Source organism: Felis catus, chromosome C1 (genome assembly GCF_018350175.1).
Source record: "Felis catus isolate Fca126 chromosome C1, F.catus_Fca126_mat1.0, whole genome shotgun sequence".
Lineage (NCBI taxonomy): Eukaryota > Metazoa > Chordata > Mammalia > Carnivora > Felidae > Felis > Felis catus.
Genome location: NC_058375.1, coordinates 37,793,737 through 37,812,253, shown reverse-complemented (window position 1 = coordinate 37,812,253; position 18,517 = coordinate 37,793,737). Strand labels below are relative to the sequence as shown.

General features: G+C 51.6%; 1 long non-coding RNA gene across 1 annotated transcript; it reads right to left on the bottom strand.

The window, feature by feature from the left end:
• Positions 1-2,239: 2,239 nt before the first annotated feature.
• On the bottom strand, positions 2,240-17,403 carry LOC123379606. The gene is made up of 4 exons (XR_006584257.1): positions 16,606-17,403; positions 11,957-12,039; positions 7,509-11,261; positions 2,240-7,004 (listed from the first exon to the last, which is right to left on the bottom strand). It is a non-coding gene; the product is annotated as an uncharacterized LOC123379606 (long non-coding RNA).
• Between the last annotated feature and the right edge of the window lie 1,114 nt (positions 17,404-18,517).

The following is an 18,517-nucleotide window of genomic DNA, read 5'->3' as shown; positions in this document are numbered from 1 at the left end:
TCACTCTAATACATCGGCTTTTTCAAACAGGCCAATTGCTAAGCAAATGTCATTTGGGCTGAAGCACGGAAGGCTATAAATGAGATAAATGATCCATTTGAACAGATGAAGATGGGTCCCATGCTGGATGAAGATGAGCTAATAAAGTTCCCCACAACATCAAGGACAGGTACCATGTCCCCTCACCAGGAAAACTGTGCTCTCAGGGACTGGAGAGCCTCTGCAGCACAAAACACATCCTCCAGTACATACAGCTGAACAGCTCCCCAGTCCCAGAGAGCCTCGGGACCCCTCTACCCGGCTCCCTTCAGCAGCCACTATGGGCCGGTGAGAGCAGGAGACTTGCCAGGCCGGGCTGAGCGACAGCCATCTACTGCGGTTGGAGTCATGCCCTTCCCACGCTAGTGCACACATATGTATACACACGCCACACATGGATACATTCACACTCGCAGCCGGGGCCCACGACTTTAACCTGTGCTAGGCTCTCATGTGCACGGTTCAAAGGCTTTGCATACACCAAATGGACAGCTAACCTTTAATTAGATTTCATGGAGCCACCTGTGCGTCAGGATGGGAAGAGACTGTAACAGAAGAGACTATAACAGATGGGGGGGGGGGGCAAAGCAAGCCTCCCCGCATCCTGGCCTTGGCAGACATTTCTAAGGCATACATATTAATCTCTAAGGGAGCTGGAACACATGGCCTCAAGAAAGGTCATTGAACAAACATGAACACGATGGAGGACCGGAGATGGAGTCAGTATTGTCAGTACTCCTACACATACGTTGAAGCCCTAACCTCCAATGTGATAGTATTAGGAGGTGGGGCCTTTGGGAAGTAATTAGGTTTAGATGAAATCATGAGGGTGAGGTCCTCTTGATGGAATTAGTGTCCTTATAAGAAGAGGAAGAGAGACCAGAGCTCTCCCTCTTTCTGTGCCATGTGAGGACACAGTGAGAAGGTGGCCATGGCGAGCTAGGAAAAGGGCCCTCACCAGGGACCAGAGCTGTCAGCACCTTGATCTTGGATTTCTCAGCCTCCAGAAAAGAAAATTCCAGGGGCGCCTGGGTGGCGCAGTTGGTTAAGCGTCCGACTTCAGCCAGGTCACGATCTCGCGGTCCGTGAGTTCGAGCCCTGCGTCGGGCTCTGGGCTGATGGCTCGGAGCCTGGAGCCTGTTTCCGATTCTGTGTCTCCCTCCCTCTCTGCCCCTCCCCTGTTCATGCTCTGTCTCTCTCTGTCCCAAAAATAAAATAAACGTTGAAAAAATAAAAAAAATAAATAAATTAAAAAAAAAAAGAAAAGAAAAGAAAATTCTGTTGTTTAAGCCACCCGGTCTATGGTATTTCGTTATGGCATCCAAGCCGACTAATACAGATACAGACTAGGAATTATACTTGTGCACATTTGCAAACATTGATTCACGTCTGAGTACAAATTACTGACACGCCCCTCTAGAGAGAGTAATGTCATGTGTACCACTCCCACCATTACTGCTGGTTACACTGTGCTGGGTGTTTCACAGACTTTCCCTTACCTTATTCTCAAGATAGCCCAGAGAAGGACACATTTACTGGCTCCATTTTACCAAAAAGATTAAATCTTGAATAGGCTGCTCAAGGTTCGTCGCACAACTGCTAAATGAGAGAGGCAGGGCGTGACTGGGTGGCTCAGTGGGTTAAGCATCCAACTTCAGCTCGGGTCAAGATCACATGTCCCTGTTCGTGAGTTCAAGCTCCACGTCGGGCTCTGTGCTGACAGCTCAGAGCCTGGAGTCTGCTTCAGATTTTGTGTCTCCCCCTCTCTCTGCCCCTCCCCTGCTCGTGCTGTCTCTCTCTCTCTCTCTCAAAAATAAATAAACATTAAAAAAAATTTTTTTTTAATAAATGAGAGAGTCAGGGTTTGAACCCAGGTCTCCTGATTCCAGTGTGCATGCTTTCATGGTCTGCAGGGATAAAAGTGATCTAGCACTCAGAGTTGGGGGAGGGAAGCCTGACCAGGGTCCGGGGAGAACAATCCTGCTACGCCCGTGAGACCAGAGCTTCCATTCCCCAGGGCCACCTGACTTGTTCAGCCTTGCACCTTATAACCCAATTACTGTAATTGGGTACAGCTGTCTCCCAGAGCCACCGCTCCACAGGCATCTCTGAAGCCGTTGAAGAATTGGCTTGTGACTTTTGTTCAAAATAATGACCACGATACTGTAATAACATAAACTGATTTTAATATATGCCCAGCTAAACGGCAAGGCTTAGCGCCAGCGTTAGCGTTTTCTGGAATACAAGATTATTTGACTCTCAGTACAAAGTCACTTTTCATATTAATACAGCTACATGTTTTGAATTAATAATGAGATCATTTAGTGGTGCGTTTGGGCCTGATCTCTAACTGTAGCCGCCACACCCCACACCCAGGTTCCCTCATTTCCAGGTCAACGGGGCCCGGGGAGGGTTCCGGCTGCATGGTCCCACCTCTCCTGGGCTCCCCCGCCCCTCTCTTCTGAAGCCCCTCTTGTGCCTGTCCAGAGCTGCCCTGAGAATATTCTGGAGTCTTCATCGAGCCTGTGCGGAGAAGGGCCTGGAGCAGCCCTACAGACATGTCACATTCTTTCAGCTCTGGACCAGCACCCTGGCTGGCTCCCTCGGAAGAAAAATGAAGGTCTTCCTGACAGGCAAGCATAAATATTTTCTTTCCCAGCCTGGTTCAGATGGGGATGTTTGCCGCTAACAAAGTGGCAGCTGGCTATCTGGGAGTGTCTGAACGTGGCCCTCCCTGGCAGGGAGTGCGGCATCCGTCTCTGTCGGCACTCGTCAGAAGACAAGACCTCGCTGGCTTGCTTCCTTTGGAATGCGCCTCAGATGGCAGGGAGCAGGCAGGGAGCTCTCACATCACACCGGGTCTCGGCTTCTAGCTATCTCTTCAAGGGCTGGGAGTTTGCTGCTCTTGGCAGTCAGGCCTATCAGGAGTGTGGCCATCGGCTGCCCGGCAAGGCCGTTTATCCCAGCCCTCCATCAGGCGGTGAGACTCCATGTACGGGGACGGGAGGGGGTGCGCTGGGGCGGACCGGCTCTTCCCGCTTTGAAAGGTGCTCAGACCAGAAAGGGCAACACGACGTAATGGGAAATCGTGCTTTTCTTTGTAGCACGTGGCCTGGAAATGGAGCTGCAAGGCCCGGAAAGGTTTTGAAATAACATTTCGGGCTGGAGCCCTCCCTGCCCCCACCTGGAAATAGGTGTTAGGATGGAAAACAGGGCACCTCTCCTCACCACTCATCACCAGCCAGGGCTGTTTGAAATGAAAACAAAAAATTCTTCTTTAAAAGAAAATGTGTTTTCCAAAGTACTGTGAATTCTCTTCTTGACTCCCAAGTCCACAAAAGGCTGTATGAAGGCCCGATTCGCGGCTTGGAGCTATGGAGGCTGTTGTGGGAACCAGAAAGGCTGTTGGGGTTAAGTGTCACCAGCCCCCGGGTTATTGGGGTCACCCTGTGGCAAGGCTTGCATTCAACCAACAAACACTTGACGAGTGTGAGGCCTCTGAATGATAAAAATAGATACTAAGATTTCGGGTCACCTAGGCCTGGGTTCAAACCTCCGCTGTAGGTTGCCTCGGGAAAGTTAGCCAACCTTTCTGGATTTTGGTTTCTCCATATGTAAGATGAGAACACTGATACAGATTTCACAGGATTGTTATATCCTACTGAAGACTCCCTGTGAAAGTGCCCACTGTAACACTTGACTCCTAACCAGTGCTGGGCAACGTGTTGAATTTTGTTGAAGATGCTCACAGAGGTGTCCTACAGTCTGCAGCATAAGCAGAGCTCCTCAGTTTTGCAGTCAATACCTTCTGGGATCTGACCCAACCCGTTCTCCCTCCCAGTGGTCAAGATTCTTCTACTGAAATCACTGTGCCAACAAGCCCGGCCTACCGACAGTTCCTCTGTTCGTGACACACTGCTGCCACTCCCATGTGCTTGTCCATGCTGTTCCACACACTACACCTTAAAACAGTCCACTGCCCCCTCGTCGCACCCTCCACCTGGGTGCCCAAGTATTTGGGGGATGACGGCAACTACCGCTTATTCAGTGCCATGCGTCAGACGCTTCTCCTATGTTATCTTGGATCTTTAGTTTTCAAGGTCGGGAAAGACAGAGTCAAGAAGAAAGAAGAGAGGGGAACAGTAAAGAGTTTCCAGAAGGGGAATGATATGGTCATATTTGTCACAGAGGAAAGATCACTCTGGGCCAAAGAGGCAGCTAGGGGTCAGGAGGAGGCCAGGGTCAGGGAAGAGGCTGAGGGAGGGGTCAGGGAGGAGGCTGTCGCAGTGTCCAGGCAAGAAAAGACAGTGGCCGTGGGTTTTGGATGGAGAGGCAAGGCTGGATCTGAGCCTTTGCTTCATTTCCCCGGGCAGAACATGTTTAGTGGCAGCCTCCATTGCTGCTGCTGGGATAGTAGTGGACAGAGCGATGCAAGGTCCCTGCCCTCTGGGAGGATAAAGAGATGCAAAACAAAACAAATAAGAAAAATGTAGAGTGTGTCAGGTAAGGATCAATGCTATAAAGAAAAATCAAAGTTAGGGAAGACGATGCAGAAGGAAGCAGCCAGGGGTAAAATTACAGATACGATGGCCACAGAAGGACTTAGGGTCACTTTTGAGAATAGTCCTGAAGGAAGTGAGAGGGCCAGATGACAGATGTCTGGGAGCACATCCCAGGCAGAGGGAACGAGGAGCCCAAAGGCTCCGAGCTGAGCAGAGGCTGCGTGTGTCGGACAGGGAGGGGGCCAGGGAGCTGGAGGGGGGCTCACGGGGGAGAGGATTAGGCAAGGTCAGAGATGAAAAAGGGCCTTTGATGGTCCCGGCAAAGACTCCTTAAGGCGCCTTGCAGTCAGGGCCCTGATGGTGTGCCTTGGGCGGACCCCTCCCCCTCCCGACCCTGATTTCTCACCACAGAGGGTACTGCGGCATTGGGTGTGACTGCAAAAGCTTTGAGGTTCATTCCATGCACTGAGCAAAAATCAGACCTTCCTGAAGGCCCTAGATTCCACATGCTGAAGTCTTCGGCCCTTTCCAAGACGGACTTTCCATTCTGGAGGTGCTTAGATAGCAAGAATGGTGCTACCTGGGGAGGCACAAGGCCTGGCTCCCCCTCTCACTGCCTGCTGTCCCCACCCCCAGGGAAGCAGGAGAGGGGCTGACTTTGGGCAACCCTGGCCTCTAGGCCTCGGGCCCATAAACACCAGGTCACGTGGCATGGATTCTTGCCCTGGTAAGATTAACCTTCATCCATCATGCCTTCATTCCTTCATTTATGCTCCTCAGGATCCATTTGCACATTCATTCCCTCCCTTATTCTGTTTGCTTATTCCTGTCTTCACTCATTCCTCACACATTCACTCATTTACTTATTAATTTTCCTCCCTCATGGCATTTTATCACAAGGCTAACTAAATAAGTAATGGATTGTGCACCTCTCTGACTCCTCCGCTCAAAGGTAAGGGCATGAGGACAGAAAGCACGTCTTATTCACAGCTCACATCAGCCTCTGGGCCCCTGCCTGGCCCATAGTACGTGCTTTGTAAATGGACGCCCATATCCACCCGTTCACCGCACATTCATTCCTTCGTGTGTTGTCAAACCTCACCCATCCATCCTATCCATCCATTCATTTACTCGTTCTTCTGTAACATTTACTGTCATCACTCAGGACCAAATCCTCAGCCAGAAATGCGTTCATTTAGAACGATCAAGGGAAGGCAGAGACTGGGCTGGAGCTGGATCTTAAAGAATGGATAAAATTCCAGGACTGGTGGGGATGAAATGCAGCCAGCGAGAGGGAACAGTGTAAACAGAGGCTGCAAGAAAGCTCATAGTCGGGTGGGTTCTGACTGCAAATGGCCCCCGCCTCATTGGATGCTAGGGGCTGCCTGCTATCAAGATAGCTTGGGGCAAATCATGGAGGGCTTTAATTGCCAGGCGTAAGGGTTTGCTGTGCTCTGGCGGAGACCGACTTGGGCCTTTTCCAATTGTGGGGGGCAGGGGGGGAGGACAAGCAAGCACTAAACATTTCAAGTTGGTTGCTCCTGGGGCGGCATGATTCCCTGTTTTCCCGAAGGGGAGAAAAAGGCCTTCAAAAGAGGCCTAAGATTCCCCAACGGGACACGCAGCACAATTGGCTCTTCCAAAGCTTCGTGATAGCTTTTGTGCAGTTCAACCAAAGTGTGTAGACCACATTTCCCTCCTCAAACACGAGAGCTGGTGGAAATCAGGAGAGTGCTTAGGGCAGAGAGCTGGGTGTCTGGACCCACCAGAACCTCCTGTGTCCTCTCAGGTGGAGTGGGGGTTTCTGTGTAAGCCTGGGTAGGCAGAGCCCAAGCCTGGACACCCAGGGCCCATGAACTCACCTGGGAGCCCGTCTGACCACTAAACGAGGAGGTGTGGACCGTGTGGTGCCCGGCTCTGGCCGGCAGGCTTAGACCTGAACAAGAACAAAGTGTACTCAGCCTCTAGTTCCTCTCCAGTCTCCCAGCAGAGCTCCTGGCCTCCCTCGGGGCCCCTGACCAACAGATTTGCTCCTGGACTTAGGTCTCTGGGGGCACGGGAGATCCTCCGGCTGGGCGGAGGGAGAGGAAACATCAAATAATGATGACACTGCAGGGATGACTTTAACGCTTACTCTCTCAGATGCAAAAGCATTCGCTGACAAAGCACCTTCTTAATCATCATCTCATTTGATCCTAGCAAGGAGCAGAGGGGATAGGTGAGTGGGGAGCGTGATAACTCCCGTTTTAAAGATGAGAGAACTGAAGCCCAGAGAAGTAAAGTGACTTTTCTCAAAGGCACACGTCTGCTTAAGTGTTCTGCACTGAACCTCCGAACCAGTAAGAAGAACACGGCATCCTTGCTCAGCGAAGACAGCGTGGCAGATGTGAATGGCAGTAAGCGGTTCCTGTAGTTGCGGTGGGCCAGAGGAAGCTGTGATCTTTCCTCCCACTGTCCTGTGACCTGTGGGTTACAAGCTGAGGCAACAATCTGCAGCGGGGTCAGGGTGTCACAGTGTGGGGATCAGGGCTCAGTGTTTGATGAGGATCTGGGTTCCACCTGAGTCCAGTACTCCCAACCCCGGCCCGGTGTCACTGCCACCATACCTGCCCTGATACTGACCTGAGCAAGACCCTGTCTACACTGGCAGCCTCCCTCTCTGCAGTGAGAAGGTGTGAAAAAGAAGGACTCTAGGACCCTTTCAGGGTCTGGGCTGTTGCAACCAGGTCAGAGCTCAGGATGTGAAGGTGGAGAGCGAGAGCAGGAAGTCCCGGGGCTCCCCGGGGTGGGGCAGGCCTCGTGTGGGAGATGGAAGGCACCAAAGCTACCCTTGAGCCACCCTATGACCCCCGCCACATCTTTCTCTCCAGCCTGGGGGTCCCCTCCGCTTCCACATCTTGTTGACTTTGGAATTTACGAGGTGTGCCAATTGCCAAGGCCCTGGGACAATTACATTCCTGGACCCACCTTAGGAAAGCATCCTCCCTCCTTATCCCAGTATACACCAGCAGCCTGGAGGTGGAGGCAGGGGCACAGGTGGGACCTCTCCGCTGCTGTGAACAATTATAAGAGGGAAATTATTGAAAAGCTGACAGAAGAGAGAAGTCAAAGGCAAGCTACATTCTGGAAGGGAAGGGGGGAGGACTCCTGGTCAACCTGATGGTTGTGTTCTGAAGCCGGCTTCTGGACTACAGGTCTGACTCCAAGCAGAGCTCAGGCTGGAGTGAAGAGCTTTATGGTATTTGCTTGGTTTATTGGCTCCTCGGAAAAGGATATGAGGCCCAGGCAGCTCTCTGGAGATAGGACCCCTGAAGGAAAAGCCGAGATTTATGGTTTCCGGAAACCCTCAAGGTTACTCAAGGCTGGGCAGAGCCAGCTTTCCTCCTTTCCCAGGTTTGAGAGAAGGAGTGCCTTTAGGTAAAAGAAACCCCAGAACCGTGGTGGGAACAATTCCCCATAATGCTTTCCCTGCTGTCACGTCCCGTGGTTCTCAGCAAGAACTCCAGGATCCTGTGGCCCGAGGATTTCCTCCTTCACAGAGAGGGTGGGGAGGCTGGTGGGGCAGCCCAGGTCCCACACAATCAGCATCAGAGGAGGAACTCAGACCCAGCCAGGGCCTCCCTCTCTGAGCTCTTGTCACTAGAGTGACCTTGGAAGCCCAGTCACAAAATACCTGAGTCATCCCGACTAAAGAAAAATAATATTGCTAGGGCTAGGACCCCTCTGTGTCACCCCATGCAGATCTGGGGCAATGGTCACCCACCAGGTGGCCCCCACACCAGCATGTGACCACACCACGGGAACTTGACCTTCCTGGGAACGCCCACCCCCACTACTCCTATGGACACTGACCCAGACCAAGTGGCTGTGGACACAAATGTTTCGATGACAACCCTACTTCACAGGCACAAGAAGCTGGTTCCTGACACGGCTTTCCAGTCTCCCCTGGCCCCCGTGAGCAGGGTAAATTTTATTTCTGGGCTTAATTAGGGGACATGCCATAAATATTCATGTAGCAAAATGAGCCCTGGCTCACAAGTGCAACTGCTTCCCGCTTTGGGGGAAGTTAGCATTGTTTTCTAGCCCATGAGTAACGAGGCTCCGCTGCTGGAGAGAGGAGCCTTTTTAACAGCCTCTCTAGGACAGAAAGAGAGAGCCACATTCGAGGCACCCACGCCCTCGGGAGTCTGCCTGGTCTTCCCAGGCCCCTCTGTCTCTCTAAAGCAGGGCAGAGCGGGGATCTCCTGAGGATCAGCCCTGAAGGGAGCCTTCACCAGGGTGCTCAGCAGAGCAGAAGATGTATTATCTGTGTCTTGAGAACAGCAGTCGGCAAACTACAGTCTGCCTGCCACTTGTTTTTGTGAATAAAGTTTTATTGAAACACAGTCAGACCCTTCATTTAGCTACTGGCTACAACTGTGGAGGTGGGTACTCTTGCCAGAGAACTTGTGGCCTGCAAAACCTAAGATATCGGCCCTTTACAGAGGAAGTTCAACAACTCCTGCTCTAGAACCTTCCCTTCTCACCCTGGATGTTCATTATTATTAATAAAAAGCCCCATAATATTGAATTCTTCGGGCTCTAAGAAACATGGAGTGGTTTTAGAATCTTGTGATCTTAGAATCCTATCGCACAGACAGTGGAACCAGAATCCAGGCCCAGCCCCACCCCTTTCAGCTGTGTGATGTGGGCAGGCTACTTAGCCTTCTGTCTATACATCCTCATCTATAGATTATGGGTAATAACAGTACCTGTCGTATAGGGTTATTGTGAAGATTAAGCAAGTGAATATTTGTAATGTCCCTAAGAAAGTATTTAGCGTAGGGGAAGGCTTATGTAAGTGTTCAGTCTCCTAGAATTTCAGAATCCCAAAGTATAGGATCTTAAACCCCCACAAACTTCAGACTCTCTGATCTTAGACTCTCAGCTGGGGCAGGGGAACCCACATGTTTCTGACCGTGCTAAATACTTTTCATGCATTATCTCGTTTACTCTCTGAAAACAACTCTTTGAAGTAGGAATTACTGCCTATTTACATATGAGGAAATTGGGATTTTACAAAGTTTCGGAAGGAGACTAACCCAAGGTCACACAGGGGTGAACTGTAAAGCTGGAACTGGAGCCCATGTGTACCTGACTCCAAAGCCTGTCTCCCAGATATTCCCACCTATATTCCCACCTTCACCTCGTGCCATGGTCCCCCTTCTGTACCATCACAGGGCCTTCCAGCCACTGTTGGACACCTGCTGTGACAGGAAACTCACGACCTCTGGAGACAACTGGCTCTCTTCCTAGAGAGCTCACTGGGATCTGCTCTCACATTTGCCCACCTCTCGGTCCTAGGTCTGTCTCCTCCCGGCCCTGAAAAACCTAGGTGGGAGAAAGAGGGCACTTCTGGGGGTATCTCTCAACTTGCTGTGGGCCAGCAGTAGTCTGGGCCTCGAGCATTGGCAATGGACTAAACCTGGGAAGAAAGACTAAGCTCCACAGCTTTGGACGGAGCACTCCTCCAGGAAGTCCTCCTTGGACTCCCTTTCTTCCCAAGGCTCCCACCATTCCTGCCCAAACCCTCGCTCGATGAGACAAGGCCCGAGTATCAGATGGATTCTCGTATCCCTTGGACTCCCCGATCCTTGTATTCTATCTGCTGCCTTCTAAAGTCTTTTGAGATCTAGCCTCTCCTACAGCCCTGTGGCACAGCGATGCCCATCAGTGCTGTGGCATTGCATTACGCTCATCCTTAGAGTGTTCTCGACCTACAGGGGCATGGCCATTCCCATTTGCAAAGTGATGCCCCGACACCCAGAGGGGAGGGCGAATGGGAGGAAAGAAGCAAGGAAGAAATTTCTGCTGGAGAGCCCCTGCAAGCCAGGCCCTTTGTCTCATGGAAGCCACACGAGGGAGGCACGAACCCCTTTACAGAGCAGGGAACCGAGGCTCTGAGGCAAACTCAGACTTGCTTTAGGTAATGGGGAGGGGAAAGGAGGGACACATTGATGAAGCATCCACTGTGGGCTAGGTGCGTTCACATATATGCCCTATTTTGCCGTCGGACACACGCAGAATAACACTCAAAGGGAGGTATTTTTCTTCCTGTTTTCCAGATGTGCAAAGCAACACTCGGAGAGCTGGGGTGGCTTATCCCAGCAGGAGCGGCGCTGGAACCAGGCTTCCCTGGCCGGGATAGAGCCCTGTCACCCACCCCCGACAGTCCTCAGGGCTCAGCACGCATCCTTTCGGGGAGTGGAAAAGGAAACACTGGGCCCTTTTACAGGGTTTCCGTGTGCATGACGGGGAGCCCCTGAGGATGGCAGACCTGCCACGGATGGGAGGAACGGTTTATTTTCTCTGCGTGCCGCTCTGGAGCCTTTCAAAGGTGTGAAGTTCCGTGGCCTGCAAAGGCCCGCTCCGCTGGCTGCCCAGAGCGGGCCCTGCCCGGGCCCCAGCCCCCGCAGGCCCCGGCCTCTTCATGTGCCGCCGCGGGAACTCCCTCCGGCCCACCTGGCCCCTCACTCGCTGAAAAGCTGCAGAGTGACAGGCCAGAAACCCGACTCCCGTGTTTATTCACCAAACACAGAGCCGGCCCTCTGGGCTCTCCTCCGCCATCCAGACCCTCCGCTACCTCTGGGGAAGAGGGCTTTCCAGCCCACTCCTAGGCTCAGCAAACCTGGCACACTCACCTCCAGAGAATGGCCACAAGGAGGAGCATCCAAGCTGGCCCTGCAGCAAGAGAGAGTCTGGTTAGACACAAGGAAGAACTTCCTGCCCCTGAGGGGACATTCGGCTCAGAAAAGAAGGGGACCCTCTCGAAGAACTGAGCTCTGTTGGTAAGGACTCTGGGCAGTTGCGTCTGAGTTTCCTTCCCTCACCCCTACGATGAGACTGCATGATTCCCAAGCCCCCATCCCTACCAGTTCTAACAATGCTATGACTCAGGGCCTCACAGGAGCGGATAAGAGGCAGGAGACCCTGGCTCCATCCCGGCTCCACCAGCGACTGACTGCCAGAACATGGGCACAGTTACTTCGCTGCTCTGGACCTCGTTCTCCCAGTCCTTAAAACGGGCATAATTATCAAAGGGTAGTTATGAGTTAATGGATACAAAATCCACTATAATAAGTCCTAACCGTGAAGTGCTCTACATGGGCGAAATGGACTTATTATTGCCAGTCTTCCTGCCTTACTGCTTCCTCCTTCTCTCTCCTCCCTCCTCCAGCTTCTTTTGACCCTTCCTCCTCTCCTTCTTTGCTTCCCCTAAAAGGGAAAGTTAATGTGCCCCTTTCTCTACCTAGCCAGTTAACTGAGAAACATGGTTTACAAACTGAGAGGTTTTTGTTTTGTTTTGGTTGAGAATTTTTTAATGCAGTTAATACAGTGGGTGTAGGAAGGTGGGGGGGGGGGGCACAGGGAAATACCCGTAAAGCATCCAGATCCCCTCAGGCAGCCTTCTAAAAAAGTCTGGAATATTCTCCCTGCTGGGGCACGTCTGGCTGGGTGCCTGTGAAGTGGAGCAGCGAGAAATCAGAGTCACAATGTTGCCGGACTGGACCAAAGGTCTAGTTCTCAATGTTTCCACCTCCGGAGCTATCAAATCATGGACTGTTTAGACAAGACTGGGCAATTACGTTGGTGAACTGATGGGTTGTGTCCTTATATAATAGCCAAGGAGGTCGCACGGTTACTTTTTAAAAACTGAACTGATACTGTTGTTGTTTTTCTGTCGCCTTTTCCCCCCACCGTTTTTATAGCTGAACTGACTGTTTTGGTTGGACTGACCTATTGTTTGTCTAAATGGACCCATTGGTGGAGGAACTGAGTGGCTGTTTGTCTATAGTGACCAGCTGTGGGACCCAGGGGGTTGGTTGGGGGCTGTCCCGACAGGATATTTTAGCTAAATAAACTGGTCTGGGGCCTGCAGTCGAACTGGCCAATGCCAACCCCACCCCTCCACCTTCTTGCCCGCACTGGCCTTTCCAGTGATCCCATCTCAAATGTTCCAGCCATAAACCCCACCCCGTCCACCGTGAGAGGATGTGTAGTGCTGCCGTACGTTAATAATTGGGTTTCACGTCAAGAAAGGAGAAAGCCCAGGGCGCCTGGGTGGCTCAGTGGGTTGAGCATCCAACTCTTGATTCCGGCTCAGGTCATGATCCCGGGTCATGGATTGAACCCCGTGTGAGGCTCCACACCCAGCGTGGAATCTCCTTCTCTCCCTCTCTTTCTCTTTCTCTCTCTCTCTTTCTCTCTCCCTCTGCCCCTCCCCCTCTCATGCACGAATATGCTTTCTCTGAAATTTAAAAGAAAAAAAAAAAAAAGGAGAGAGCACAATTGAGGACCTGACACATCACCCTGCTGCCTGTTCCCCTTGGGCTTGTGGGTCAGCCCTGCCTGCCCGGCTGTCACCGTGGCCTGAGCCCTCGGTCCTGTCCCTAGTTGGAGTTAGGGGATCGTTGCACCGTCAGCACAGCCCCCTCATTTGCCTCTTTAACTCACTTCCTTTCTTTGCCGACCGGTCCGTGGACTTTCAATGGGGCCAGGGCAAGAGGTTCCTCATCCCCGCTGCCCCATTCACCCTGCCCACCCTCCTTGGCCTTTCAGGCTCCCGGTGAAAGAGACGTGTCCACAAACTGGAGATTTGCCATTGTCCCCTTTGTAAAGGCTCTCCATCGGCCTCGGCCCCACCCCTCCCATCACTGGGATCAGCAGGGGTGGCCCCGGAGGGCTGGCGGGTGTAATAGGGCACAGCATACCCAACACTCTTGCTTAGAATCAGGGCTGGGGCCTCAGAAACTTGGGCTGTGCTTCAGAGCAGGAAGACAAGGCACAGATTTCCCACTGCCTCCCTCCCCTCCCGATCTTACAGATGGGGAAACGAAGGGTCACGTAGTAAGACCCTTGACACCCAGTCTGCCGTTCCATTAGCTCATTTCCACTGTGTCTTCCAGTAGTGAGAAGGCAGCGGCATTTATCATTTGCGTTAATCCAATATGCCGCACCATTGAAAATGTGTATAAAAGCTGCAGTCAGTAGTTGAGGAAGTTTGGGGTCGTGGTTTTGTTGTTTAGCATCTGAAATCAAAAGCTAGAGCCATGAAAACAGCAATTCTTGGTTGAACTACTTCAAAAATAAATAGAAACACGGGCCTGACTAATTTGAAATTCAACTCACAAAAAGGAAACAAAGCCAAATTGTTCTTTTCCTGTTTCTAATATTCGTGCTCCCACATTTAGATTATTTAATCCAACTTCCTATCTGTAGGTGGGCCTACGGTGGCCCAGAGAGGAGGTCTACTTGCCTAAAGGCACACAGCATCACAGGCAGGGCTGGGCTAGTGTAGTACGTGGAGCAGACCATGCGCTGCCTCTCAGGCAGGCGTTGCAGTTTGGGAGAAATCTCGGCAACATCAGAATGGTATTCTTGGAACTGGTTGGGCACTGCAGTTTGGTTTGGGGGCTTTGCAGTTTCTAAACCAAGTTGGTTTTTAAGGGAAGATTTGAAATTGGCAAAAGAGGCTGTTTCCAAAGTTTGGCCCACGGGGGGAAATTGCAAGATCTCTTAACATTTCTAACTTGAGCAGCTCCCCCACCCTGAGGAGTTTTGGGGGGTTTAAGGTGAACACCGGACCAGGAGATGCTGAGTGTAAGCTGAGCTAGAGAAACGATCTTTTGAAGAAGATAGCTTCAAATTTAAGCAGCCCCTGCATAGACTCTGTCTTTATGATGCTTGAATAAAAAGTAGGAGGTTTTGTATTCAAGTTATCTCTGGCTAGTCCTTTGACAGAGTTTTGGGATGAACTCACTAGGAAATGAACGTTTTCTAAAGTAGCAGGGTGACTCTGAAGCTGGCTGATTCTCTTTCTGGTTTAATCCTCAACATTGTAATAGAATCCTGAGTCTCACTATCTGTCTCCTTGTGGTATACTTCCCCCTCCCTGGGATTTATGGCCTGTAATGAGTCCCCACATCTCTCTGAGCCCCCAACGAGCACATGATAACGTCATCAACTCATCACCGAGCCATCCTCCTCAAGCCGGCTTCTATCACCCCCTCCAAGTGTGATAACCATCAGAGGCTGGTAATTCCCAGCCAATTATCTAATCCACATGTTGTCCGGATTGTGTAAACCCCAGCCCGTGAGGATCATAAAATAAATAAGCATGAAATGGTTTGTAGTCTCCAATCTCCTCTCACCTGATAGGCCAGGCTGCCTGGTCCCAGGCGCGACCGTGGCTCGCGTCCTTCCAGGGGAATACGCAGCTTAGGTTTCAATCCGGACCTGTTCGCTGCCGTTTCTGAGACAGAGGCCACAGGCACACACACCAGACACACAAGACTGCCCTGTCCCTCCTTCTCCCCCCGCCCATGCCTCAAAGGGGCAGAAGCTCCATTTTACAAATACGCTAATCCCTGGAATAGTCTTGTCCTGCAAGGCACCAGTGTGGGGAATTCAGAGGGTGGATGGCTTGCTGAGAGAAAAGCAAAGCTGTCCCTCAAAAAAGCAAAGAGTGGTAGGAACTTAGAGTGATGAGAAGCAGAGCAGAGAGAGGCAGAAAAGGAGATCCTCAGTTCGAGGAGGGGCAGAGAACAGTCAAATCGAACTGTGTTGTCTAGACATAAACACAAGGATGCCAAGGGGCTAGCTCTGTGTGCGTGTGTGGAGTTAGGTGAGGATGTGGGCTGGGCCAGGAGTGGGGCCGAATGACCTCTAAATCCTTCTTTGCCTCTGAAATTCTTTAAGGATATGTCTAAAAGCCTGTAATCCCAAAATTCTTTAATTCATAGATCCTATACTTCTCTAACGCAACAGACACTCTTTGATTCAAATGTTCTGTGATTCTAAGAGTCTATAATCCAATGAGTCTGTAATTATAAACTGCTATGATTATAGACGTCTACGATTCTTTAGTTCTACCATTCCACGATGCTAATATTCTGTGATTCTAAGATTATATCATTCAAAATTTCCTTAATTTAATATTCTAACGTTCCACAACTCTTGAGTCCTATGATTCTAAGAGACCATGATTCTGGGTTTCTATAAACTTTTCTGTATTTCTAATGCTCTACAATTCCAGTAGTCTAGAATTCTGATTCCCTAATCCTAAAAATCCATAATTCTAATGTTCTATGCTACTAAAAACCTAAAGCATGTCTATGGTTCTATAAATCAGTTTTTCAAGAATTCTCATAGTCTAGGATTCTCATATTCTGGGTTTCTAAGATCCTGCAATGCAAAGATATTTTTATTCCAAGTTCTATATTTTGAAGAGTCTAGAATTCTAATATTCTTAGCTCCGTGATTTTTAATGCTGTATGCTCACATAATTCTAACATTTTCCTTATTTTATGATTTCGTTATTGCAAACAGAAAGTCGTTTCAATTACAAAGTACAGGACTTAAGCCACAACTGGCAAAGAATCGAGCGACTACCACAGCTGTCCCCTGAATCAGGCTGTAGCGTGTCCCGGGGCCGCCGAGCCTCCCTCGGCTGTGAAGGGGACCAGAGAACGGCTGGTTTATTCAGCCTGGACTCCAGAGCTGCCGGCAGACAAAGGCGTGAGGAGGTGGGGGCCCAGGCCCGGGGTCAGGCCGAGGAGGTGGCCCCCACGCCTCCCGGAGGCCCCTCCTCAACAGCCAGGTTTCCAAACATCTGCCAGCATTTGGGTCCCGATTGCTGTCCTTTAAAAGTATCCCTCTCCCTTTCTTGTTCTCCATCAAGGGCTCCCATGACAATCATTTCAAGCAGCTAATGAGTTTCAGATGGCCTTCAGGAGCCTGGGACGGATGGAAGCTGGGGGGTAAGGATTCTTAGGCCGAGTTTCGTGGGCAGGGGGGAGGGGTGGGGGCGGGGGTCAGAAAGAAAATCTTTTGTAGCTGAAGTGCTATGGGCCCCCGGCCCTCCCATCCAGGCCTGGAGTCAGAACCTAGAAGGGAGCCCGTGGTCACTCCACCATCCTCTGTCTCTAACTCATCGCTCACTGCCTCAAACTTGGATGGTATAAAGACCCAGAAGCATTGTGTGAAAGCATCAGGGCCTTCCTAAGGCCAAGATGTCATTACTCACCTAATAGAAGCACCTCTGCCATCAACAGAAATAATCCTTGTCAGAATCCACGTCTTCTGTGACGGTCGTTGTCCAGATGCACGGCGGGAGGGGGGGGGGGGGGTCGTGAAGCCCGGAGGCTCACTCTGGTGCCGTCTGACCCGGGGTGGGGCTGGCTGTGGGGGACGCCACCCCGGGCCCACTGGCACCGCATAGGGGCACCTCGGCCCGCCTGCAGCTTCTTCCTAGCACGGCTCTCTCCCTTTGGGGTGCTCCTGTCCCCGCGGTTGGCCTGGCCTGGGACCCCTCAGGGGCCCACTGTGACCCCAAGGGGCTTTTTCCCCACTAGCACCGGGGGGCATGGAGACACCAGAGGCACAGGAAGAGGCATCCCGGTGTTCACTTCCATGGCATTCGGAAAGCCCAGGAAGCAGCCCGTGCCCAGAACCTGGCCAGGATTACACAGTGGGTTCTGTGGCGTTCCCCCTCCCGGCTGCTGGGGGACTTCCGCTGCTTTTAAGGTCTAATTTAGGGATCCACTTAAGTGAGCAGAACATTGAGAAAGGCACACCGGTGCCTTTCAGAGGAACTCACACTCCACAGCCCACCAAGGCCATTCGTGTCCAGGAATTTAGGGGGACAATTCTGCCGCAGGATGTGTACAGTTTCGGGTTTGGAGGGGGTCTCTCCTGGCAAGGGAGACCAAACCTTGTAATTAAGTAACTTGCCGTTTCCTTCAAGGCATCAACAACAACCACCACGTCCTCCCCGTTGCCTAAACAGGACAAATCCCGGGTTAAGCAGTTCCTGGTGGTCCGCTCTCACACATGTGCAGAGGGAGAAAAAAACCCCGCCTGGAAGCCGGCCTCCCTGCTTCCCAGCAGAAGCCGCCTCCCTCGCCCCGCCTCAACCCCTCTGCCCCCACCCCCCACTCCCCCCGTCGCAATTAGGGGTAATCTTTTGTTGCCTGGAAAGTGTAAAAATCGCTGGCTTTTCTTTTTGCATGCATAATATCATTTCCCCTCCAAGTGCGTTATTTGGTTTGGGAATTACATCTATTTACAAGAGTAGATGTTGCACAAAGGTTGTGTTTATGTGGAAAATTATATCGGTGACACGGGCTGATTGGCATGTGGAGGCTGGGAGAGCAGGCCGAAGAGGCCTTCTCATCAGCTTGGAATAACAAAATGATTGTATTTTCAGCAAAGCTAATTGATCACATACCTCACTGGGCTATCTGTTTACTCAAAGGCCGTCCAGGCCCTGGGAAGGTGGAGAGGACAGAGCCCGGGGCAGTGGTCACCGCCAGACCAAGCCAACCTTCCAAGGTGCTGGGGGTGCAGGGCCAAGACAAGGGCATGGGACAGGTCATGGGGTCATGCGGTGGGACAGAGAGGTGGGAAACGAGGCCCAGACCCGATGCTGGCGGTCGGTGTCCTTTCTGCAGGACCCCGGAAGACAGCATGAGACACCGAAGGTGTGGGAAGGCCAAGCTGGAATAAGCTCAGGGGCCGCCGCAAAGAAAAACGAGCTAATTCCCTTCCTGTCTTCCGTTCGGAAAGCTGACCCAAGAAGGGCTTTTCAGCTGGTGCTGAGCTGGCTGCACTGGGCCCTTGAGGAGTAAAAGCGCTGGAAACCTGGCTCCGAGTATCTGCCTTGACTGAGTGGCTCTGTGCGTTTTCAGGGCTGTCTTTGTGCCGCTCGGGGGAGCTCTCCATCAGGGCCCGGGCTGGGGGGCTGAATGGGAGAGAAGACTTGTTGGGGTTCAGGCGTGTGGTTGAGGACTGCATTCAGCTTCTAAATGCGCAGCGGGGAAACCTGAACCCAACGCTCTCTGACACGCTCCCCAGAATAAAGACTTTGCTTCTTGCCTTCAGGGAAGGCAAGTTACACTTTACAGACAACTAGGTACAAGCACCAGTGCCTGGTTTGA